Genomic DNA, 19,083 nt, shown 5'->3' with positions numbered 1-19,083 from the left:
ATGTTCACGTATAACATCCTATACAATTAGCCTGTTTTAAATTGGTAGCAACTTAAATTTGAATACACTCCAAAACGTTATTTTTTTGATACTCTCCCATGTTTTATTCCTGGGCTAGGGAGATCCCCTGGAGGAGGAAATGGCAACCCACTCCAGTATTCTTGCCTGAAAAATCTCAAGGACCGAGGAACCTGTAGACTACAATCCATGGGGTCGCAAAGAGTCAGACACGACTGAGTGACTAAACATAGCAAGCCCCATATTTTATACTTTCAGTGACTCACTTTAAATCTATTTTATGCATCCCTTAAGTAATTATTTTAATTTTAGTTAATTTTATTGCTTTTGTCTTTTGACCTTCCTGCTTATTTTATAAGGGACTAGTTCACTGTGTTTATTATATGTTAACCTTTTCAGTGAGATTTTTACTTTTGTATATTTTCTTATTATTAATTATACCATTTCTTTTTCTCTTTTCAGCTTAAAAAGTCCCTTTAACATTTCCTGTTGGGTTGGTTTAGTGATGATGAACTCCTTTAGCTTTAATTATCTTAAAATAAGATCTCTTACTGAGAGATCTCTCTATCTTGATCTCTCTATCTTGATCTCTTCTTCAGTTCTGAATGATAAGCTTTCTAGGCAGAGAGTCATGGCTAGAATTTTTCTTTCTTTCTTTTTTTTTTTTTTTCCACTTTCAGCACTGTTAGTATATCATGCCACTCCCTTCTGGTCTGTACAGTTTCTGCTGAGAATTCTACTGATAGACCTCTCGTATGTTACCTTGTTTTTCTCTTTCTCCCTTTAGAATTTCCTCTTTATCCTTAACTTCTGTTATTTTAATTCTAGTATGTCTTGTGTGTGTCTATAGATTCATCTTATTTGAAATCATCTGCACTTCTCTGGATGTCTATTTCCTTTCACAGATTGGGGAATTTTTCAGCCACTATTTCTTCAAATAATTTTTCTGGTCCTTTTTCTTTATCCTCTCTGTCTGGAACCTCTATAATGCAAATTGCTCTTCTGCTTGATGTTATCTCAAAGCTCCCTTTAGGTATCTTCACTTTTTAAGTTCTTTTTCATTTTACTGTTCTGTCTGGATGAGTTCAATCATTTTATCTTCCAGTTTGCTTATTTTTTCTTCCAGCTCATCCGGTCTGCTGTGGTGAACTCCTCTAGTGTGTCTTTCAGTTTAGGTGTAACTTCTATTTGGCACTTTCTTATATTTTCTATCTCTGTTGACATTCTCACTGTGCCCATCCATTTATTTCCTGAGTTTGGTGGTCATCTATATAACCATTACTGTTAACTCTTTATCAGATAGAGTGCTTATTTCCACTTTATTTAGTTATTTTTGAGATGTTGTCTTATTCTTCCCATTGGAGCATATTCCTCTGTCTCATTTTTCTTAATTCTCTGTGTTTGTTTCTGTGTATTAGGTGAATCAGCTATCTGTCCCAGTCTTGAAGGAGTGACCTTATTTAGGAAATGCCCTGTGGGGCTCAGAGGTGCATCTGCCTGGCCACTAGAGCCAGGCATTCAGGTGTCTTCCACGTGGGCTGCATGTACCCCACTTTTTTGTGGGGCCATAGCTGCTTCTGTGGCAGGCTAGTGAGCTGGGCTGACCCCCCAGATGGCTCGGGGACATAGCCACGGGTGCCGTGCTGTGCTGGTGGATGAGGTACACCCTCCAGACTGGTTTTGAGACCTTCCTGCAAGGGCTGCACCACTGACAGGCGAGGCTGTCACTTGGCTGATGTGCAGGAGTGGATGGAACTCTCAGCGGGACACACTCACTGGTGCTGTAAACTTGGAGAATTTCAAAATGGCGCCTGCTAATTATCAAGGTACTCTGAAATGGCAAAAATGGTTGCTGCCAATGTCTCCTAGTCTCCGGGAGCATCTGAACTGGTTCCTGCCTCTCTGATGATGCTTCAAGCTTGGTAAGTGGTTTCCTTTGACCTGCAGTACATATGCTTTTTAATCTGGTGTTTTCATGCTGGTTTTGGAGTTGGGTGAGTCTGCATGTGGGCCCTTTAAGAGCAAGTCTTCTATTCTCTCACTTCTGCGGTTTTTCTAGATGAATTCCCTTTCAGCTTTTTAAAAAAATTGAACTATAGTTAATTTATAGTGTTGTGTTGATTCCAGGTGTATAGCAAAATGATTCACATACATATATATGTATGTATGTGTGTATATATATATATATATATATATATTCTTTTTCAGATTATTTTCCACTAAAGGTTATTACAAGATATTGAGTATAGTTCCTTTTGCTAAACAGTAGTTTCTTGCGCTTATTTTATATATAGTAGTATGTATATGTAAATCCCCAAATCCTAATTTATCACTTTCCTCCCTGTTTGGTAGCCATAAAATTGTTTTCTATGTCTGCGAGTATGTTTCTGTTTTGTAAATAAGGCAAAAAATAAGGAATGCTTCACAAATGTGTGCATCTTCCTTGTTCAAGGACCGTGCTCATCTTCTCTGTATTGTTGCAGTTTTAGTATATGTGCTGCCAACATGAGCACTCTCTTTTGGTTTTTAAAATCAGGTGTTTGGGGAACTCATCTCTCCTGTGCAGGATCTAGGGGTCAAGGTACATGATATGGAACTTGAGTCCCTTACTCCTCAGAGAAGAGAGATCAGGACCTTTGTGATCCTTCTCAATTGTGGGTCACTGCAGCCAGGACGTGATTTCTTTCTTTCTTGGTGAGACATCTCTGTGCGTGTCCTCACTATCTCAATGCTGTCCTTTTACCCTTTGTTGTATAGGTGCTGTTCATCCAGGTTTCAGGCCCCTTTGTGAGGAGATTATCCCATATGTAATTGTGGATCTGTTGTGTCTGTGGAAGGAGATGAGTTCAGAATCATCCTATGCCACCATCTCAAACCCTCCTTCACAGTTCTTTTTTAATATTGATCTTGTATCTTCTGACTTTGCTCCACTCATGTATTAGTTTTTGGACTTGTGGGGTTTTGTTGTTGCTGTTAGTGATTTCTTGGGGCTGTCCACATAGTCACGTAAATGATTTCTATCAGCATGTTAACTGCAAATAAGACAGTTTCATTTCTTTCTAGTCTGTATGCCTTTATTTCCTCTGCTCTCCTGGTGAGGACTCCACTATTATTTTGAATAAGACTGTTGAAAGCAGATATCTCTGCCTAGCTCAAGATCTTAGAGGGAAGGCACTCAGTCTTTCACCATTATACTAGTTGTGTTTTTCTTTTTCTCTTTTTGGTAGATGTTCTTTATCAGGCTGAGAAAGTCCCTGTCTAATTCCAGTTTTCTGACAGTTTTCATTCTGTATGAATGTTAATTATCAGTCCCTTTTTTTTTTTTTTTTTGCATCAGTTGATGTAAGCATGTGCTCTTTATTGTTTAGCCTGGCAGGCTACGGTCCATGGTGTTGTAGAGTCGGGCACGACTGAACGACTAACATAACACACACATGGTTTATTCAATGATCAGGTTTGAAATGCTCAACCAGCCTTGCAATCATGGAATAAACTCCACTTGGTTAAGTGTATAAGTCTTTATATATGCTGTTGAATTGTATTTGCTTATTTCTTGTTAAGGATTTTTATGTATGTTTATGAGGGAAAGTAGTCTATACATTTCTAGCTTTTTTCTTATTATTTTTTCAGTATCATCTTTGTGGTTTTATTTTCAGAACAATATTAGCTTCTTAAAATGCGTTATTCTCTCATCCTCTACTTTCTGTTAGAGAGTTATAGAACTGGTATTAATCCTTCTTAATTGTTCAGTAGAATTTTCTAGTGAAATTATCAGGACCTAGTGAATTCTTTTCAGGAATTTTTAAGTTATTAATTCAATTTGTTTAATAATTTTGTGACTGTTCAGTTTATTTTCTCTCATTTAAGTTTCAATAGGTTGTGCTTTTCCAAGGAATTGGTTTATTTCATCTAAAATGTGAAATGCATATGTGAAGAGTTGTTTGCAACATTTCCTTGTCAGTTTTTTTATGTGTATAGGGCTTGTAGTAATATACTCAAATTCATTTGTGATATTGGCTTGTCCATTTAATTGATCTTTTCAAAGAAGTAGATTTTTGTTTCATTGATTTTCCCTATTGTTTTTGTTTTCTTACTTTCATTGATTTTTCTTCCTACATTTATTATTTCATTCTCTCTACTTTTATAGGTTTATTTTTTGCTTCTCCTTTCTTGTTACTTGAAGCGTGAGCATGGAGTTATAGGCTTGAGATTTCTTCTAGTGTAAGCATTTACTACTATACATTTCCCTCTCTGGTCAATACCAAAATCAGACTGATTGTATTCTTTGCAGCCAAAGATGGAGAAGCTCTGTACAGTCAGCAAAGAAAAGACCTAGAGCTTACTGTGGCTCAGGTCATCAACTCCTTACTGCAAAATACAGGCTCAAATTGAAGAAAGTAGGGAAAACCACTAGGCAATTCATTTATGACCTAAATAAAATCTCTTATGATTATACAGTGGAGATGACAAATAGATTCAAGGGACTAAATCTGGGAGTTGGAGTGCCTGAAGAACTATGGATGGAGGTTCATGTCATTGCACAGGAGGTGATGACTAAAACCATGCCCAAGGAAAAGAAATGCAAGAAGGCAAAGTGGTTGTCTGAGGAGGCCTTACAAATAGCTGAGAAAAGAAGAGATATGAAAAGCAAAGGATAAAAGGAAAGATAGACCCACTGAATGCAGAGTTCCAGAGAATAGCAAGGAGAGACAAGAAAGCCTTCTTACGTGAACCATGCAGAGAAATAGAGGAAAACAAGAATGGGAAAGGCTAGAGATCTCTTCAAGAAAATTAAAGATACCAAGGGAACATTTCATGCAAAGATGGGCACTCCAAAGGACAGAAATAGCAAGGACATAACAGAAGCAGAAGGTATTAAGAAGAGGTGGCAAGAATACTCAGAAGAACTGTACAGAAAGGTCTTAATGACGCAGATAACCATGATGGTGTGGTCACTTACCTAGAGCCAGACATCCTGGAATGTGAAGTCAAGAGAGCCCTAGGAAGTATTACTATGAATAAAGCTAGTGAAGGTGATGGAATTCTAGCTGAGCTATTTCTAACCCTAAAAGATGATGCTGTTAAAGTGCTTCATTCAATATGCCAGCAAATTTGGAAAACTCAGCAGTGGCCACAGCACTGTAAAAAGTCAGTTTTCATTCTGATCCCAAGACAAAGAATGTTAAAACTTCCTCAAAATTGTATTCATTTCACATGCTAGCGAGGTAATGCTCAAAATCCTTCAAGCTAGACTTCAACAATACATGAACTGAGAACTTCCAGATGTACAAGTTGGATTTAGAAAAGGCAGAGGAACCAGAGATCAAAATGCCAACATCTGCTAGATCCCAGAAAAAACTCTAAGAAAAGCAAATTAAAAAGAAAAAAAATCTACTTCTGCTTCACTGACTACGCCAAAAACCTTTGACTGTGTGGATCATAACAAACTGGAAAATTCTTAAAGAGATGGGAATACCGGACTACCTTACCTGCCTCCTGAGAAATCTGTATTGCAGGTCAAGAAGCAGCAGTTAGAACCAGACATGTAACAGCCGACTGGTTCAAAATTGGGAAAGGAGTACGTCAAGGCTGTATTTTGTCACCCTGCTTATTTAACTTACATGCAGAGTTCGTCATGTGAAATGCCAGGCTGGATGAAGCACAAACTGGAATCAAGATTGCCGGGAGAAATACCGACAACCTCAGATATGCAGATGATACTATAATAAAGGCAGAAAGTGAAGAGGAGGTAAAGAGCCTCTTGATGAAGGTGAAAGAGGAGAATGAAAAAGCTGGTTAAAACCCAACATTCAAAAATCGAAGATCATGGCATCCGATCCCATCACTCCATGGCAAATAGATGGAGGGGAAAGTGCAAACAGTGAAAGATTTTATTTTCTTGGACTCCAAAATCACTGCAGACTGCAGCCATGAAATTAAAAGACATTTGCTCTTTGGAAGAAAAGCTGTGACAAACCTAGACGGCATGTTAAAAAGCAGAGATATCACTTTGCCAACAAAGGGCAATATAGTCAAAGCTATGGTTTTTCTAGTAGTCATGTACGGATGTGAGGGTTGGACCATAAAGGAGGCTGAGTGCCAAAGAATTGATGCTTTTGAACTGTGGTACTGGAGAAGACTCTTGAGAGTCCCTTGGACAGCAAGGAGATCAAACCAGGCAATCCTAAAGGAAATCAACCCTGACTATTCATTGGAAGGTCTGATGCTGAAGCTGCAGCTCCAATACTTTGGCCACCTGATGCAAAGAGCCAACGCATTGGAAAAGACCCTGATAGCTAGGAAAGATTGAGGGCAAGAAGAGAAGGGGACAACAGAGGATGAGATGGTTTGGTGGCATCACTGACTCAATGGGCTTGAGTCTGAGCAAACTCTGGAAGATAGTGAAAGGCAGGGAAGCCTGGCATGCTGCAGTTCATGAGGTCACAAAGAATCATAAATGGCTTAGTGACTGAACAACAACAAGTCTCCCTCTCTGTTCTTTACCTGCACTTCACAAACTTTGGTATGTTGTATTTTAATTTTCTTCAGTTCAGTTTATCTTTTGAGTTCTCTGTAGCATTTGTTTTTGACTCCTAGATTTTTTTTTTTAATGGTGTTTATATTCCGAGTGTTTGGAAATTTTCCTCTTCTCTCCTTTTTTTTAAACTTGTTTTTAATTTGATTCCATTGCAGACAGAAATCACACATTCTGTATGGTTTAAATTCTTTTAAATTTGTTGAGGATTTTATGGCACAAGTTGTGATCTGTCTAGCATATGTTCCATGGGGACTTGAAAACATTGTTTTTGCTGTGTTGGGGAAGTGTTTTCTGTCAGTTAGGTCCTATTTGTTGATGGTGTGTGTTCTATGACTTTGCTAGTTGTCCTCTTATCAAGTATTGAGGAGGAGTGTTGAAGAATGTGGATTTGTCTGTCTCTTTTTTTTAAACTTCTTTCTGGATTCGGTTCATATATTTTTCAGCTTGTTTGTTTGGGAAAGCGTGTATGATTGCTGTGTCTTCTTGGTAGATGGAATTTTTATCAGTATGTAGATTTATTATCTGCCCTTTGTAATTTTCTTTCGTCTAAAGTCTAGTTTATCTGGAAATAATATTGTAAATCTTGCTTGTTGTAATAACATTTTCTTGGAATATGTAATTTGGTTGGCAGCCTACAGTCCACAGTCGATCGGGTTGGTGGTAGAACATGAGTTTCTCCTTTGGTGTTTAGCTGAGGTGGGACTTATACTTATTTTGTCTTCTGTCTCTCTGGTTGCCCTTTCCTGGTCATTTGGCTTTTCTCAAGGTGTTTTTGTTGGTTTTGTCTACACTTTTGATGATTCTTCAGGACTCAGTTTGGAATATGAGACAAATGGAAAGCCCAGGGTCCTCGTGTTAGCCCTTCTGCTTTCTTCTCTGCACTTTCACAGTGGCCTTATGTGTGTTTATCTATTATGTTAAGAGTTTTGGGCATAGTTAATGGAAGTAATAGTGCTGTAAAACACTGATAACAAAATGTCACACTCTAGGCATTTTTTTCCCCAAAGTAGGTATTTACTTAGGGCCAAATACCCAGACCACTGCACTTTATTTCTTATTTATCTATATATAAATAAATATATATATTTTGTGGAACTGTTGTTCCACAAAATTCTTAAGTGACTGTAATGAATACATAAAAATGGAGACTTTTATTTTTCCCAGTTCTGGAGGCTGGAAATCCAAGATCAATAGGCAGCCAATTCTTTTCCAGGAGAAACCTCCCTTCCTGGCTTCTCATTGTGTCCTCGTATGGAAGAGAAGAGAGAGAAGATGAATACTAATTTAGCCTATTCTTACAAGGCTACCAGTCATATTGGATTAGGACTCCATCCTTATGACTGCACTTAGCCTTAATTACCTCCTTAAAGATCCTATTTCCAAATGTAGTCATACTGGGAGTTAGGACTCCAGCAACATATGAATTTGGGGAGAGGGCAGTTCAGTCCGCGCAAATAAGTAAGTGTCTATTCTATCCATAACTGAAAGTCTGAGCTCTAATTTTTGTTTTTTTGGAAATGATAATTAACATATTTGTGACTGTATTTATTTTAATCATATATATTTTTCCAGATGAAATATGGGCTTTTTAAGGTTCTTAAATCCTCTTGTTCCATTTTATGAAATTTCTTTTTTTTTTTTTGGCTATTACTAAAGTTTATTTAACAAAATAGTCCAATAAGAAAATGTACACAACCCAATTTTTCTGGTAGTAAAATGTGGAGAGGGGACACATGGAAGCATTGATTTCTCTGGTGAACACAGCCGTTGTTCATACTCGTTCCAAGGCTTCTAACATGATGATACTATTTCCTCGTATTACCACCATTCCAATATTGTTCTGTTGCCCACTAGTTGCCATCTCCACACATTCATCTATCACAAGATTCATAAAGGGATCAAATCCCCGCGATATTCCTTGAACAAGTCTGCCACCATTTAATTTCAATGATAACTTCTTGTCCATAAATTTCTTCAACTCAGGAGGGTGTGCTTTGCTCATGATGTCTACTCTGCGAGATCAAAGAAGCCTCCAAACAGAATTCGAGTAGCCCTCACACTCCAGCAGCAGGCCCGAGTGAAATTTCTTTCCAAACACATTATACAGGCCTGGTTTACTTGTAAGCAAATTAGGTCCCTGATGATATGTTCCACTTAATCTAAACCAAGTTTTTATTTTTCATTATAAACCTTCTTGCTTTAGTGTTTTGGTGGAAATATTTAGTATAACTTTAGGCAGGACATCTTTAGATTAACTTCTTGAAGGTAAAAACAATGTTTCTGAGTTTTCATTTTTAGATTTTATTTATACCGTCATACTAAGTGGTATTTTTCAAAAACATGTGCTTAGTTTATTTAGATTTCATATTTATTCAGATTATTGTTGATGAATTTCTTTATATTCTTCACCTAAAGGAAAAACTCCCTTAAAAAATTAGTCTGGTCACTTATCAGCCAATTACTGGGAACTTCAGGCATGAACTTGGTGGACCCAGTTAGGCAGGAGGTTCTCACAGTGGCCTGCATGCCTGCTCAGAGGCCACGAGCCCAGGTGGGCAGAGCGCACAGTCTGCACCTTTCCTTCTGTGTTTTCTGGTCACCTTCACTCCTGTGAGAATTTCCACACCTGATGCACAGTCCTTGTGTGCACAGTAACCCAGAGCACCAGTGGCAGAAGCTCTCCCTTCCCTGGCGGAGGTGGCTAGCTTTCTCTTGTTCCCTAGGTTTCATGGCCCTGGAAAGAAAGGGTGTCACAGGTTACACAGCTTAGAAATGGAGAATTCACTTTTACTTCATGGCCTCATTCACATTCATACAGTAGGCTGCTCCACCTCTGTGTTGAGGAACTGCAGGGGCTCTGAGCAGCCCAGGAGGGCAGAGGCCAGTGCTTTCCCCACATGTAGCCCTGGGAGCTCAGGGAGCAGTCCTGTGTCCTAGGCACAAAAAAGCTCTCCTAGGGAGGAAGCTTCCCTGTAGGGAGCTTTCTTGCAGCTAAAACGATAAAGAATCCACCTGTGATGCAGAAAACCTGTGTTTGATCCCCAAGTCAGGAAGGAAGATCCCTGGAGAAGGAAATTGCAACCCACTCCAGTATTCTTGCCTGGAGAATCCCAAGGACAGAGAAGTTGCAAAGAGTCAGATATGACTGAGCAACTAACACTACACAAAAACTAGGGAGGCAGGGGTGAGACCTGGGCCCTGCCCTCTCAGACGAGGTGGGCCGGGACTGAGCAGGTACTGCCTTTGAAGCACTGCCCTCTCTGAGAAGCGGGCCAGAGGAGTATCTCCTTCTCAGTGCAGGAAGGTGAACACGAAGCTAACCTGTTTCTGGCTATGTGAGGGGAAGTTCCATGTCACAAACAGGGGCTTAGAGACTGAAGATTCTTTCCAGTCTGTGGCATCTGGAAGGCAAGATATGTGCTGTCCAAGCTCCATGGTGGTGCATCAGTGTTTGAGCCTTGAGTTTTCTGCCACCTGACAAATAGCGCAAACTGCAGTGGTTGGTGTCCCAGAGTCGGGGCTGGAAGGCTGTGAGGGGACAGCCACAGGGCTCTGCTCTTCCCCCACCTGTCCTCTGTTTCCACCAACACTGTGGCTGCATTTGTATCTCCTAAGTTCTTTGCATAGGCCTTCATTAGATTTTACAGCAAATGTTGCAAAGACCGTCAGGGTTGAAGACATACAGATAGCAGTGGAACTCAAAGGCAAACAGACACACACAAATAGATGAGTTGAAAATTAAGCTTACAAAGAAACATATAAAGAAACAGCAGCTCTCTTGGAGCAAACATCAGCAGATACAACAAACTGCAGATCTGGTTCTGAATTTTAGATAATAGAAACTAATAAATAATGTTTAAGTACAAGAATTGAAAATGCAAGAAAAAAGCAAAACACTTTCTGAATAGCTGCTTTGAAAAAAATCACCTAAAATTAATAGAGATGAAAATTATAGACATCACATAAAAAACTCAATTTATCTACAAAACAGAAATAAACTCATGAACGTAAAAAAACCTTACAGTTATCAAAGGAGAAAGGTGGAGGAGGGATAAATTAGGAGTTTGGGATTAACATACACTACTGTATATAAGCTAGATAAACAGCAAGGACCTACTGTATAGAACAAGGAAGTATTCTCAATATTTTGTAATAACCTATAAGGGAAAGGAATCTTAAAAAGAATATATGTATGTGTGTATTTGCACACGCTCAGTAATGTCCAACTCTTTGTGACCCCATGTACTATAGCCCTCCAGGCTCCTCTGTCTATGATCTTCCAGGCAAGATTACTTCATCCATTTCCTCCTCCAGGAGATCTTCCTGATCCAGGGATCGAACCTGAATCTCCTGTATCTGTTATATTTTTCAGGTGGATTCTTTACCACTGAGCCACCCTGGAAGCTAGTATATATACACATACATACACTCCCATATAGTTATACATATATATTTGTATAACTGAATCAGGGTGCTGTACACATTTTAAGTCAATGACACGCCAATGAAATTTTTTAAAAAATTGAAATCTTGGTAGAAGTATTGAGTGTCAGATGAGACAGTCGAAAGAGTAGAAGCAATTTCCTGGGTTGAATCACAGGCAGTAAAATATGAAATCATATTTTCATAGTTGGGAAATATGAAAAAATAGTGAACAGTTGTGGGAATATCTCACACTTCTCAGCTGCTTCTCTGTACCAGGTCCTGCAAACATTTTACATATGTTTACAACATTTCTGAGAAGGGTACTGTTATTATTCCTATTTTTCAGATAAGTCAAAAATAGGAAGAGTAATCAAAATAACAGCACAGTATGTTTGAGGTCTGGCAGAAGGCAATATATGCGTATACATGAACCCCACTCAATAGTGACCCCACACTTATTAACGCTGAGACAGGGCTTATGAGTTCCTTTCATGCGAAGGTGCTCCCACGTGCAGTGGCTGGTATTGTAGAAGGAAATAATAGAACATGGGAAAAGTGTTAGGAGATTTTTCAGTGTAAAAGTAAAATTGTGACCCATATACAGATATGTAAAAATGGGCACATGCTAAAGAATTAATTTTACTCGTAAAACTGATGGAACCAAGCACATGTTAGATCCAATTAAAGGAAAAGTCAAACCAGGACAAATGTATATGAAGTAAAGGAAGGTTGAGATGAATTGTAAGTGGACATAAAATGTGTTTATTTAGAGGGCACAGGAAATCAAATCAACAGCAGTGAAATCACTCCCAGACAACACATAATTTATACATCTCTCCCCTGCCTGCCAGCTTATAAAGAGCTTCCAGAGATCTCAGATGTAGTCCCAGACCTCAGGTCGCCAGCTCAGAGCTGTGTGCTTGCAGAGGATGCAGTTTCCCAGTGAAATATGATACTATTTTTTTTCTCCAGAAGCCATGTTCCAAAAGAATGGCTGAGAATTTAATAATATTGATGAACAGCATAAATCCTCAGTTTCGGGAGATACAAGAAGTCTGAGGAAAGATAAATAACAAGAATGGGCACCTAGACAACTTTAGTAAAACCTGCAGAAGTCAGGAAGCTAAGGAGATGCTGGAAACGGGAAACGAGCAAAAGATAGTTTGTTACAAAAGCATAAAGATTAGACTGACTGCAGGCCTTTTAGAGGCAACAGTCAGAAACAGAAAAAGCTAAGAGTAACATTCAAGTTAGAAAAATAATTGCCGTCCTAGAATTCTGTACCTGCTAAACCTTCTTTACATGAGGGGCAAAATCAGGACATTTTCAGGAAAAGAAGGACTCAAGAATTATTGTTGCCATGAAGAGGTAAACTGCCTTTATGAAACTATCAGAATATAAATGTAGGAACAGGGTCTGAGAAGAAATACAGTTAAAAATACAGTTGAAAATTCAGAGTATAAATGTAGGAATGGTCTGAGAAGAAATACAGTTAAAAATTCAGTTAAAAAATATAAACAATTTTGAACATATGTAATATTAACAGTGAACTTGATGGTGGGCGTAAAAACAAAGTGAGATTAAAATGCTGAGAATAATAAAGCACTGTATGGATGGTACTTGGAGGTAAACCACTTAGTTGGATGTAAGTTGCTCTAGTAGGCATAGAGTTACCAGCTTTGAGTACGATATACATGTTAAAAATGTAAGAATCAAAACTATCTGTGATACATTGCTAAGGTGGGGGGAAAAAAACAAATTCTAGATTATTGTATGTAAGGTCCAAAATTTTGTTTAAAATGTCTGTGCATATGCATGCAGTATGCATGTACATTATATACAACCAGTGTATCCACATCCATAGAAAAAGTTCAGAAAAAATGGCAAAGAGGTTACCTCTGAATTACAAAATTATGGGTAATTTTAATTTTAATTCCTTAAATAATTTCATCAATTATTTTGTACCTACCAAGTGCTTTCCGTTTTCCCTTTTTGTGAATATGCTTTATTTCTGTAATTAGAAAAGAGCAATAAATGTTCATTTTAAAGGGATAAAAAGCATAAGAATAACTATCAGAAGCAAAAGAATATTTTTTTAACTTCCAGACAGATGAGAAGCTAGTAGGGAAAGAATAAAGAAAATATGAGAAGCCTAAAGAAACAAGGGAAGTGCAATCAAACAGAAAGAAATAAAGAGGGCAAAATTAAAGAGTAAGAATAAAACCAAGCATTTTAAGAGACAAGAGAAGAGAGAGGATTAGGCAGTTAGTTAAAAAGACAGAGATTCCCCAACCATCTCTCTATCAACTATCTATCAGAGGCTTCTCAGGTGGCACTAGTGGTAAAGAACCCGCCTGCCAAAGAAAGAGACATAACAGACTTGGGTTCAACCCCTGGGTCTGGGAGATCCGCTATAGTAAGAAATGGCAACCCACTCCAGTATTCTTGCCTGGAAAATCCCATGAACAGAGGAGCCTGGACGGCTACATCAATGAAGTCACAAACAGTCGGACACAACTGAAGCAACTTAGCCACCACATATCTATCTATCTATGTCTGTATCTATCTATATATATATTTAAAAATCCAGCTATACGTTAATTTGGATGGAAATAAAGTGTAAGTACACAAGAGGCAAAAAAAAAAAGGAAAAGATGTATTTGATCAATAGGAACAAGATAAAATTAAATGGCTGTGTTTAAAACAGGAAAACACACACATATACACACACACACACTCATGTGCATGCATACTTGCTATAAGAAAAGAGGTACAATTAAGGTTAAAGTTCAAGTAATAATGAAATTTCTAAAAATATATAAAAAACTTCACATGTGTATACCTAATAAAATGACTTTGATACAAATGAATAAAAATTGGTAGATAAATCCATAATTATGATAGAAGATTTTAGTGTACTTTTTTAGTACTTGATAGTTCAAGAAGGGAAAAAAGTGTGTATCAATAGAATTCCGCAGTTAACAAGCCTCATCTAATGAAGAGAAATGGATACAGATAGACACAGATAGAGATGTGTCCTTGTTCTACTGAAAATATATATCTAGAGAACTAAATACCCAAATGTGAATAAAAAAACTTTAGTGGGTGTGAATGTGTGTAAGGAGAAATCCATAGCCTCAAATGCTTACATTAGACAGTTCAGTTCAGTCACTCAGTCGTGTCCAACTCCTTGTGACCCCATGGCCTGCAGCACACCAGGCAGCCCTGTCCCATCAACAACTCCCGGAGCTTGCTCAAAATCATGTCCATCGAGTCAGTGATGCCATCCAACCATCTCATCCTCTGTCGTCCCCCTCTCCGCCTGCCTTCAAGCATCAGGGTCTTTTCTAATGAGTGTGTTCTTTGTATCAGGTGGCCAAAATTGGAGCTTCAGCTTTAGCATCAGCCCTTCCAATAAATATTCAGGACCGATTTCCTTTAGGATTAACTGGTCTGATCTCTGCAGTCCAAGGACCTGTCAAGAGTCTTCTCCAAAACCGCAGTCCAGAGGCATCAGTTCTTAAGTGCTCAGCTTGCTTTATGGGCCAGCTCTCACATCCATACATGACTAACCATAGCTTTGACTGGATGGACTTTTGTCGGCAAAGTAATGTCTCTGCTTTTTATATGCTGTTTAGGTTGGTCATAGCTTTTCTTCCAAGGAGCAAACGTCTTTTAATTTCATGGCTGCAGTCACCATCTGCAGTGATTTTGGAGCCCAAAAAAATAAAATCTGTTGCTGTTTCTGTTGTTTCCCCATTTGCCATGAAGTGATAGGACCGGATGCCACCATCTACATTGTTTGAATGTTGAGTTTTAAGCCAGCTTTTTCACTCTTCGCTTTCACTTTCATCAAGAGACTCTTTAATTCCTCTTCTCTTCACTTTCTGCCATAAGGGTGGTGTCATCTGCATATCTGAGGTTATTGTTATTTCTCCCAGCAGTCTTGATTATGCTTCATCCAGTCCAGCATTTCACATGATGTACTCTGCATGTAAGTTAAATAAGCAAGGTGACAATATGCAGCCTTACGTACTCCTTTCCCAAGTTGGAACCATTGTTCCATGTCCAGTTCTAACTGTTGCTTCTCGACCTACATACAGGTTTCTCAGGAGGCAGGTAAGACGGTCTGGCATTCTCATCTCTTTAAGAATTTTCCACAGTTAGTTGTGATCCACAAGGTTTTAAAGTAAAATTTGAATTAATTATTAATACCAATCACAAGAACTTAGAAAAATATTATATAAAAAAAAGAGGAATAAAGAAAAGAGTACAGATTTGTTAAATGAGAAAAATAAGATAGAAATCAAGAAGGAATAAATTGGTTTTAAGAAGAACCAATAAAATGAACATGCCTCAGGGAATAATTATCAAGAAAGTAAAGAAGATACAAATAAATGTTTATTAGATATAAAATAAGTCTATAACCATAGATGGCATTTTTTAAAATAGACCATTATGGACAACTTTATGGCAATAAATTTGGAAATTTAGCCAGGATTTATTTTTTTCTAGAAAAACATAAGCTGATTCTAGACAAAATAGAAAAAGTAGTTAACATAATTGAATCTATTTATCTATCTATCTTTAAAATATACTTTAGAGTAATTTTACATCCGCAGCATAATTGAGAAGGTTCACAGATTTCCCATATACCCCTGCCCCCACACATGCAATGCCTACCCCATTATGAACACCCGGACCAGAGTGGTATATTAAGAAGCAGAGACATCACTTTGCCAACAAAGGTCCATCTAGTCAAATCTGCAGGTTTATAAAGAAGGCTGAGCACCAAAGAATTTATGCTATCAAACTGGGTTGCTGGAGAAGACTCGGAACAGTCCCTTGGACAGCAAGGAGATCCAACCACTTGATCCTACAGGAAATCAGCCCTGAATATTCATTGGAAGGACTGATGCTGAACCTGAAACTCCAATATTTTGACCACCTGATGCAAAGAACTGGCTCATCAGAAAAGAGCCTGATTCTGGGAACGCTTGAGGGCAAGAGAAGAAGCGGGCAACAGGATGAGATGGTTGAAAGACCTCACTGACTCAATGAGCATGAGTTTGGGCAAATCCAAGAGATACTGGAGGACAGGGAAGCCTGGTGTGCTGCAGTCCATGGGATTGCGAAGAGTCAGGCATGACTTGGTGACTGAACAACAATGTTTGTTTGTTGCAGTTGATGAGCCAACACTGACAAATAATTATCACCCTGTGGGGAGAGAGCAAATTAGCCAAGATGGCATGTTCAGGCTCTCTTGCCCCACATCTTGTAAATAGTGACTGTGTATCGGCTGAGGTCATGTATACCACTGCACATGCACATCACAAGGTACCTGCTTGGTCACGAGCTACTTTGTGCTGTAGGGATATGTGAACTCCGCCTGGAAAGTGGCAGCATTACCACTGCGTCATGGCTGTCCGTTGGGTCAGCCACAGGAGGAGAGGATATAGCGTGTCTACTGCCGTGGCTGCTGTGTCAGCTAGGAGCGAATGCCGTTATGACTGCTGTTGTCAGCCAGGAGAGAGGTTGTGTTGTGTTAGGTTATGCTATGGCTGTTGCCAGAAGAGAATAAATGTGTCTGCAGTTCCTACAGATCCTCAAGTCTTCTTCCAGCCTCTTAGCGTGTGCCTTGCCTACCCTGGGTTCAGCGAACAATGTGGACAGTGTGAACAGGATCAGCAATATACACCCAAAGTACATAGTAGACCCTAGGGCTCACTCTTTATGTTGTACATTGTATGGGTGTGGACAAAGGTATAATGACATGTATCCAGCATTATAGTAGCATACAGAACAGTTTCACTGCCTTAAAAATCTTCTGTGCTCCTCTTATTCATCCCTCTCTCCTTTCAACTCCTGGAAGCTGTTGAACTTTACTGTCTTCATAGTTTTGGCTGGTCTAGAATGTCCTTTAGTTGGAGTTATACAGTATGTAGCCCTCAGACTGGCTTCTTTCACTTAGTAATATGCATTTAAGCTTCCCCCAAGTCTTTAATGGCTTAATAGCTCACTTCATTTTAAGACTAAATAGCATTCCACTGCCTGTATGTATCACAGTTTATTTATTTATTCATCCACCTACTCAAGAACATCTTGATTGCTTCAAAGTTTTGGTAATTATGTATAAAGCTTTCTGTAGATGTCCATGTACAGATTTTTGTCTGGACATAAGATTTCAACTCCTCTGCATAAACACCAAAGAGTGTGATTGCATGATGTACTCATCATGCAGAATTCCGGGCTGCATGAATCACAAGATGGAGATCGCTGGGAGAAATATCAGCAACCTCAGATATGCAGATAACACTACTCTAACAGCAGGAAGTAGAGAGGAACTAAAGAGCCTCTTGATGAAGGTGAAAGAGGAGAGTGAAAAAGCTGGCTTAAAACTCAACATTCAAAAAGCTAAGATCATGGTATCCAGTTCCATCACTTCATGGCAAATAGATAGGGAAAATATAGAGACAGAGACAGGCTTTATTTTCTTGGGCTCCAAAATCACTGCAGATGGTGACTGCATCCATAAAATTAAAAGACGCCTGCTTCTTGAAAGATGAGCTGTGACAAACCTAGACAGGTGTGTTAAAAAGCAGACACATCACTTTGGCGACCAAGGTCTGTATAATCAAAGCTATGGTTTTTCCAGTAGCCATGTATGGATGTGAAAGAAGGCTGAGCGCCAAAGAATTGATGCTTTTGAACTGTGGTGCTGGAGCCTCTTGAGAGTCTCTTGGACAGCAAGATCAAACGAGTCAATTCTAAAGGAAAACAACTGAATATTCATTGGAAGGACTGATGCTGAAGCTGAATCTCCAATACTTTGACCACCTGATGAGAAGAGCCAACTCATTGGAAAGACCCTGATACTGGGAAAGATTGAGGGCAAGAAGAGAAGGGGACAACAGAGGATGAGATGGTTGTATGGCATCATGAATCAATGGACATGGACATGAGTTTGAGCAAACTCTGGGAGATAGTGAAGAACAGGGAAGCCTGGCATGCTTCAGTCCGTGGGGTCACAAAGACTTGGGACACAACTGAGTGACTGAAAAACAACAACAATGGTAAGAGGGTGGTTAGTTTTCTAACAAACAGCCAAACTGTCTTTCAAAGTGATTGTTCCATTTTGCACACGCATCAGCAGTGAATGAAAGTTCCTTTTGCTCTATATCCTTGCCAGATTTGGTGTTCTCAGTGGTCTTGGGTTTGACCATTTGATAGGTGTGTGATGACATCTGGTTGTTTAAATTTACGTTCCCTCATATCTTCATTGTTGATGTACCTGTTCAAGTTTTTGACCCCTTTTTGATTGGGTTGTTTTCTTACTGTGAAGTTATTTGGATAGCAGTTTTTATTAGAAATAACTTTTCTCAGGTATTTTCTACCAGTCTGAAGCTTGCCTTTCATCCTCTTGAACGATACGTTTTTAAAAACAAATTTGAAAAGGTGTATTTTTCAGGCAAGTCCCACCTAGCATCACTTATGAGCATGTATGTCTACATCTTAACTAAAGTATTAACTCACTAAATCTAGCAGTAATTTTTTAAAAAAAATTAACAAATTTAATTTTCTAATAATGCAAGTTTTAACTTTAGAAAACTTAATTGCCATCATTCACTCTGTTAACAGAATGAAGGGGAGAAATCATGTGATCATCTAGTAGTTAGAGAAAAATCAATTGATAGTATTTAATACACATTTGTGAAATAGAAGAAAACTTGTGTAACCTGAAGTAAGGTCTTTACCAAAGGATTGTTTAATGCTGCAACATTACAGGTTTCTATATATAGAATGAAATAAAGATCACTTAAAAATATCTTAATAATGGTATTAAGATTTCTTAATTCATTAAATAATAAGAAAAATAAAAGAACAAAACATTGACAATTAGAAAGGAATGTGTTTCAGTGATAAAGAATCCACCTGCAATGCAGGAGATACAAGTTCAGTCCCTGGGTTGGGAAGACCCCCTGGAGAAGGGAATGGCAACCCACTCCAGTATTCTTGCCTGGGAAATCCCATGGGCAGAAGAGTCTGGTAGGCTACAGTCCATGGGGTTGCAGAGAGTCAGACAAGACTTAGTGACTAAACAA

At 38.6% G+C, this 19,083-nt stretch overlaps 1 protein-coding gene, 1 non-coding gene and 1 pseudogene across 2 annotated transcripts in view; 1 reads left to right on the top strand and 2 right to left on the bottom strand.

The window, feature by feature from the left end:
• The window catches only part of LOC138095305 (neuronal acetylcholine receptor subunit alpha-7), a 154,478-nt gene that overhangs the window by 103,483 nt on the left and 31,912 nt on the right, over positions 1–19,083 (top strand). The gene's annotated exons all lie outside the window — the stretch shown is intronic.
• LOC138095653 (U6 spliceosomal RNA) lies at positions 2,425–2,531 on the bottom strand. The gene has a single exon (XR_011146397.1). It is a non-coding gene; the product is annotated as a U6 spliceosomal RNA (small nuclear RNA).
• On the bottom strand, positions 8,328–8,558 carry LOC138095501 (small nuclear ribonucleoprotein G pseudogene; annotated as a pseudogene).

Source organism: Capricornis sumatraensis, chromosome 19 (genome assembly GCF_032405125.1).
Source record: "Capricornis sumatraensis isolate serow.1 chromosome 19, serow.2, whole genome shotgun sequence".
Taxonomy (NCBI): domain Eukaryota; kingdom Metazoa; phylum Chordata; class Mammalia; order Artiodactyla; family Bovidae; genus Capricornis; species Capricornis sumatraensis.
Note: the sequence above shows the minus strand (reverse complement) of the source record. Positions and strands in the feature narration are given on the sequence as shown.